The sequence below is a fragment of the Lissotriton helveticus genome, chromosome 4_1, assembly GCF_964261635.1.
Source record: "Lissotriton helveticus chromosome 4_1, aLisHel1.1, whole genome shotgun sequence".
Taxonomy (NCBI): Eukaryota; Metazoa; Chordata; class Amphibia; order Caudata; family Salamandridae; genus Lissotriton; species Lissotriton helveticus.
Window position 1 is genome coordinate 1,520,888,823 of NC_136063.1, and position 8,018 is coordinate 1,520,896,840.

Below are 8,018 nucleotides of genomic sequence, written 5' to 3' on the forward strand. Positions count from 1 at the left end.
GGATAGACTTTGTAGACACTCCTTACCAGACCACTACACCCAAACCTCTAGACCTTCCTTTAGAACATCTAGCAATCGTCAGGGAGGAGGTTTCCTCTATGCTCAAGAAAGGTGCCATTATCGAGGTACCTTGGTCCCAAAAGAAATTTGTAAGTACCCTCTTCTTAGTCGAGAAGAAGGACAAAGGTTGGAGACCGGTGATAAACCTACGAGAGGTAAACAAATACCTTGTTTATCGACACTTCAAGATGGAAGGAATCCATCTTCTCAGGGACCTTCTCCTTCACGAAGATTGGCTGGTCAAATTGGACTTAAAAGATGCCTACTTTACCATCCCTATGGCTGAGGAACATCAACCCTTTCTCCAATTTATTTGGGACGGTCACCTCTTTCAATTTCAGGCTCTCCCTTTCGGTCTCTCATCCGCCCCTTGGTGTTTCACCAAGGTCATGAGAACGATCATTTCCATTCTGAGAGCAAGAGGTATTCGACTAATTATCTACTTAGACGACATCATCATCATGTCTCAAACTCATGCACAAGTCTTAGGAGATCTCAAGGTCTCCATGGTCCTCATTGAGGACCTTGGCTTCATTATAAACAGGGAAAAATCCATTCTGACGCCCTCAAAATCCCTAGAATTCCTAGGTTTCACTGTGGACACCTCCAGTTGTCTCCTCTTACTTCCCAAAAAGAAAATTGCCAAAATTCGGAAAGAGATCAGGTTTGTTTTGAAACAACAATCTCTCTCTCTCTCCGAGAATTAGCCAGGCTCCTGGGTCTACTTTCGTCTTCGATCCAAGCTATCTTCCCAGGTCCACTGAATTACAGTGCTCTCCAGAGGGTGAAAGCCAATGCACTTCGGTCCAGTCTTTGGTACGGGGACCATGTTTCTCTAGACCAACAAGCGAAACTGGAACTCTCTTGGTGGCTGGACAATTTGGACGCCTGGAATGGAAGGGCTATCTTCGGCTCGACCCCGGACTTTGTTTTGGAGTCAGATGCCAGCCTTCACGGTTGGGGAGCACGTCTCCTCGACCAAGACACCGGTGGAGTATGGACCCATTCAGAGTCTTCTCCCATATACATTTTTTAGAATTGACTGCTGGTCTCTATGCTCTTATGAGTTTCAGACACTCCCTTCAGGGCAGATCTGTCCTTCTGAAGATGGACAACGTTTCTGCAGTCTCTTATATCAACCGACTCGGTGGTACGAGTTCTGCGGACCTATCAGATCTGGCCAAGAAACTCTGGATGTTCTGTCTCGAACACAAGATTGCTTTGAAGGCGGAATATCTCCCAGGGAAATCCAATATCTCAGCAGATTGGAACTCGAGATTCATTCAAGATTTCAGCGATTGGAAACTAGATGTGACAATTTTCAATTCCCTGAATCACTTCTGGGGTCCTTTCGATGTGGACCTTTTTGCCAGCCGGTTGACCTTCCAACTCCCTCATTATTTCAGCTGGATGCCAGACCCGGGTGCTCTGGCTGTGAATGCTTTTCTCCAGCCTTGGGCTCCTCTTCGCCCTTACGCATTTCCCCCATTCGCAATGATTCAAAGGATTCTGCAGAAAGTGAGACAGGAACAGTGCTCTCTTGTCCTGATAACTCCTTTCTGGCCGTCTCAAGCCTGGTTCCCCACAGCTCTGGAACTTTCTTGCGACGTTCCCTTCCTAATTCCCGCAACTCAGGGTCTCCTCTTAAACGCAAACGGAGAAGATCATCACCTAGTTGTTTCAGGGAGTTTGAACATTCTTGCTTGGAAAGTGTCAGGCAATCTAACCAATTGTCTGGACTTTTGTCATCTGCTCTCATTCTCCTTGGTGAATCATGGGCACCAGGAACCCACTACAGATATAATAACATCTGGAAGAAATGGTCTCGTTGGTGCTTGGAGAGGAACTTGGATCCCGTGGAGGCTCCTATCGTTAACATAGTTAACTTTTTGGTAGAACTCTTTGACAATGGTCTCTCCTATAGATCAATTAATTGCTTTAGATCTGCAATTTCAGCGGGACATTCTCTCGTCAACGGTAAGACGGTAGGTAAGAATGTTATCATTTGTAGAGTACTCAAGAGTATTAGACTTAAAAGGCTGTGGATGTTAGGAAAGTCAAAAAGGCAACGTTGCATTTGGTAAAAAATAATCACTACTACAAAAATGTATATGTTGGAAAAGAGGAAACAACTGTAGAAGAGGACAGTGATTTCTCAGCTGGACAAATTGAAAAAGTTGATGTCTCTAGAAGTGAAGACATTTATGAACATTATAGTGTTCATCCATTGCATTCCAAAGAAGTAATGGGGAATGCTATTGACTTGTTTCAAATGAAAGAAGCAAAAGGAAGTCCCATTAGTGTATGGGAAGAAAGTTTGGAAGCTCGTTGTTTTCCACAGTTATTTCCAGCAGGTCAAGGTGGACGATATGACGACCGACCTGTTCATATTCCTGCATCTGAATACCGGACTTTAAGATTATATGCAGAAGATCCAAGGTTTCGTCAATGCATTCCATATTTGTTTCATCTACTGTTTGAGAGTGACTTGTCTAACTTTCTTATGCAGTGAACCATATACTGAAAAGTAGAGGACATCTGCAAAATGTTTCGGCAAGGGACTTTATGGATAAAGTCAAACTGCAAGACAGTGTTTTGGAATCTCAGCTAATTAATCTCATGGCATGTCAGCGTGGTACTAACGAGTATTGGTACCGTCGTCATGGGGAATTGAAATGTATACTAAGAAACTTAGGAACTCCTACATGGTTCCTCACTCTTAGCTGTGCTGAGTATGCTTGAGAAGACTTACTTCAATTTCTACGAGAGGCAAATGCAAACATTGAAAATATTGAATACAAGACACCTGGAGAACTGTGCTCTTCGGATCCAGTTAATGCATGCAGGTATTTCAATCATAGGTTTGAAGCTATGATGTCTTTTATCACAAATCCTCCACTTGGAGAGGTTTTGGATTTCTTTTGGAGAAAGGAGTATCAAGCAAGAGGTGCTCCTCACATACATATGCTGCTATGGATCAAAGATGCACCCAAATTTGGAACAGATTCGGATGAGAAAGTGATGAGTTTCATTGAACAATATTCTACATGTGCTGTTCCGAAAAGTACAGAAGAAAACAATTTAAGACATCAAGTTTTACGCTTTCAAACCCATCGTTGTGGAAAATACTGTAGTCGAAAATACAAATCCAAGGACAAGTTCTACACAAGATGTCGTTTTGCATTTCCACGTCCAGTAACATCGAAAGGAAGAGTGAACAATTTTATGTCTTCTCTGTGACATACTGTGACAAGAAAATCACAGAAAAATACATACAACCTAAGAAGAAATGAAGAGTCCAAATATATAAATGACTACAACCCTGTCATTTTGTCCATGTGGAATGCTAACATGGATATTCAATATGTTGCTGACAACTCTATTGCTGTGGCTCGATATGTGACGTCTTACATCACAAAATCAGAAAAGAGGGAACTGAAGGAAATGTGGGAGGAAATTTCACATGAAAAGAGTCTAAGTAAGAAATTATACAGTTACAGTCTGAAGATGTTGTCGCATCGAGAAATTGGAGCATATGAATGTTCTAATCAGTTACCATCAGCAAGTCGATATACCAAATCTAGAACAATCATTTGGGTGAGTCTAGGTCTTGCTGCAACACAAAACCGAGTTTTGAAATCTGTACAAGAAATAGAGTATTTGGCGGAGAAAGAACCAAACAGTACAGATATTTTGAAGACAAATATGTTGGATACATACTATCCAAATAGAAGTAGTCATCTTGAGAACGTTTGTCTCTATGAAGTTCTGCAAACCTATACTTTTAAGAGGAACATCACAGAAGATATTAATAAAGGTGTATATGCTGTAATTGGACGTGAATGCTGTCTGGTGAAACAAAAAAAAGGCCATTTGATTAATCATCGAAAATTGAGTTGTGATTCTCCTGACAAAAGGGAATTTTACTATTTAGCTCTTTTGCAACTCTTTAAGCCATGGTGTACAGAAGAGGAACTACTTGGAGATTTTCTCAGTTATGAAGATTCGTTCAATTCAACCAAGGATACCATAGAATGTCCTTTTTTTTCAAATTATCTGCAAATGTTGAACAAGGAAATACAGCAAGAAGCTACAATTGCAGCAGAGATTGCTAGAGACAGTTCTCAAGACAGTCAGAGTTCTGCTTCATTGAGTCAGGATCCACTAGGAGGACCAATTATCCAAAAGGAAGCTGTCACTGCCATGGATGAAGTGGAAAGAGCCATGGAACAAGCTTAGGAGGATGTAGTTAACTTAGAAGATTTGGAAAAAGAACTAAACGTTGAGCAGAGACAAATATATGACGAAGTCACAGAACAGATTGAGCATGGTTTATGTCATGAGAAAAAAGAGTGCTCATGTACATCATTTATACCTGTCCGACTGTACGTGAGTGGAGAAGCAGGAACTGGAAAAAGTTTTCTGATTAAAGCAATTGCAACTTATCTGCAGAAAAGAACAGAGTCATCACTGTCTTGTGTTGTTACCGCTCCAACTAGGTTGGCAGCACATAACATTAAAGGAATTACTTAACATCGTTCATTGATGCTGCCAGTAGAGCATGATAATAAATTACAATACCACAAGCTATCTGGAGAAGCTTGTTGTGAAGTTTCAAGAGTCCTAAAGAAAATGAAACTTCTTATCATTGATGAGGTAAGCATGGTATCAAATGTAATGCTTGCTTTTGTGCATTTAAGAATGCAAGAAATTCTTAAAACAGAGTATGATGTGTTATTTGGAGGCAAACACATCATTGTTTTTGGAGATCTACTGCAGCTAACTCCAATGAAAGGACAGCCAGTGTTTAAAATGCTTACGCATGAAGATACCAGGAAGTGCTTAGGAAGCATTGGAAATTTTAACATATGGTTAAATTTCAAATATGCAGAACTGCTTCAAAATATGCGACAGGCAAAGGAGCAAGATTATAAAAATATTCTACAAGATGTAAGAATTGGAAAAGTAAGTGAGCATGGCAAAGAAGCTTTACATGCACGATTAATTTCAAATTTGTTTCCAAACGAAAACATTCTCCCAGAGAATATTTGTAAGAAAATTCCTGAAAACAAATCTATCAAATGCTTGATGCCAACTCTGCAAGAATGTTCAATCTTCAACAACAAAATGCTACAGTTAGAAAATCAAGAGATTGTGAAACTGGAAGCTGTTGATAAAATAGAGCATGAAGGAGCAACTATTATTTTGTCAGAAAAGTTTAAATCAAAATTGGATTCTTTAGAGAAGACAATATCTAAAACTGCTGGTTTGGAAAAGACTCTGTATGCATCTTTAAATTGTCGTATAATTTTACGACGGAATTTACATGTGGAAAGAGGTTTAGTAAATGGAGCAATGGGTCATGTTGTTGATTTTGTGAATTACCGAAATAGAGATGGAATTAAATTTATAAAAATTAAATTTGATGGTATTGAAGAAGTACAACAAATAAGTCGTTGTTCTGCTCGATTTTTGCTTGTGAAAGATTTATATGTCCGCCGAAAACAGTTTCCTGTTTCTTTGGCATATGCAGTGACTATTCATAAATCTCAAGGTTTAAGTGTAGATAGTGCTTTGGTGAATATTGGAAGTTCTGTGTTCAAGGAGGGTATGGCATATGTTGCTTTATCTCGAGTCAGAACTTTATCTGGATTGTACTTGATTGATTTTGATGAGACAAAGATTAGTGCAGATCTAAATTGTGTAAAAGAACAAAATAGGTTAAGAAGAGAGTATGCTCCAAATTTACCTCAATATCCTCTATTTGAAAAGCAGAAAGGAAAATGATTCAGTTAAAGATGTTTTGGATTTCAGTTTGAAAACAGTTCTGGTGTTAACTGCTATGCTAATGTAGTGGTTAATGTTGTTTTTTTCTCAAAACTGTACAAGAACAGATTGTTGAAAATCATGATCAAAGATTTTGTTGTTTGTTGAATTCTGTGTTTGAGAAATGAAGCAGTGATAGAACAAAAATACAAAGTGTTTCTGAAATTCGAAATGTTTTAGACATATGTTCTGGTCTAAATCAATTTTCACAGAATATTCAGCAAGATTGTCAGGAATTTCTAATGTATATGCTTGTTGTATTGCAAGATGAAGGTATAGATGTAGAAAATCTTTTTGGCCTTTCTTATAAATGGCAGCATAACTGCGACAATTGTTCCTTTTCAAGTACTACTACAATAGACACTGAAAGATTTATATATTTGACTTTACCAGACTGCAAATCAGTGTCTTTTAATAATCTAGTTAGAGAAGCAAATCAAAACATGGTCTGTACTTAATGTAAATCTGCAATGCTATCAACATTATTCATACAAAGATATGGACAGTATGTAATTTTAATGTTCCAACGATGTAGACCTGATGGAACTAAATTGACAACTTTAATTAAAAATGTTGTGGCTTCTCAATTATCAATATCAGGAAGAACCTTTGCAACTGCAGCAATTATTTACCATGATGGTCCTTTGACAACATCAGGACATTACACAGCTTATTTAAAATGTCAAAAAGGCTGGACTAATTGTAATGATACTCAATTGACTTTCAAACAACGTTTGCCTTCTGACTTACAAAATTCTTACCTAGTGTTCTTACAACCAAAATTTTAGGAAAGGTAATTGGCCTATGAAGATTGGAGCAGTTAATAAAACTTAGTTTGCTGTTCAAAATTACTTTGTGAGTGAGAGTGATCAAGATAATAAAAAACTTGTAGTTGTCATAGAGGTAGTGTAAGTGTATCACATAGTGAGTGATATCAGTATTATAGGAAATGATGATCATGACTGAGCTACAGCTGGAAATATGACTATTGTTACATGATGTAAAAGATGTTTGAGCTTTTTTTTCAGAAACTTGGGTAAATGGAAGTTTAACAGTACTATTGAGTCATTTCCAAAGAAAAGGACTTTCCATATACTATTTGGCCTCGTGGAAAAGTAAGTGCATCAGAAATGAGTTAAGATATGTTTTTTCTAAGTTTTACATTGTATGGGTTTTTTAAACACAATCTTTTTGATTGTGGTTTTTTTTGCCCGCTGTCATATGATGAGTAGTATTGAACTCACTGTTTAAAGTGAAATTCAATATATTCTGAGAACAGCAAAAATAAACCATATAACATGTTGTACAAGTTATTTTGTATTTTGTATTATGAAATATATATTATACTCCCCTTGTTTCACGCTCACTCACCTTTTTCCACACTCTATCACCCCTCTTAACTCACCCTCACTGCCCTTCTCTCACCCTCCCTCACCATCGTTCCCTTTCTCCACTTCCCTCAGTACCCCTCATTCCCTATTCCTTCACTGCCCTTTCCCTCTCTCCCATCCACCACTTTCCAGCTGTCAGTCACTCTACTTCACTACCCTTCACCTTCTTTCCTTCCTTTGCTCCCTCAGTAATTCCCCTTCCCTTACTCACTGTACTCCACTCCACTCACTCCTTCTCTCACTCCCGCTGTCCTCTCACATCCTCACTCCCCTTCCCTCACTCTCTCACTCTTAGCCTCACTCTCTCCGTCCTCTCACTCTCTCACTCCTCTTCCGTCACGCTCACTCCCTATAACTTACCCACACTCCCTCACTTACCTTTCTTTACTCCACTTTACTCACTCCTTCTCTCACTTCCTCTGTCCTCTCACTTCCTCACTCCTCTTCCCTCACTCCCTCTCTGTTACCCTCACTCCCTCTGTCCCCTCACTCTCTCACGCCCCTTTACTCACCCTTACTCACCTTCCATCCCTCACTGTTGTGAATGCACCTTCATTCACTCCCCCTTCCCTGTCACTTACTCCCCTTTTCTTACTCCCCTTTCTTCCTTTAGTTTTGATAACTCACATTCCTTTAGTATCTTACTCACCTTCAGTTCATTTCTCTCTCCCTCTCTTCCTCTCTGTCACTGAATCTATCTGCTTCATTATCCTCTTAGTAATTTGCTCTCCCTCCATTTCT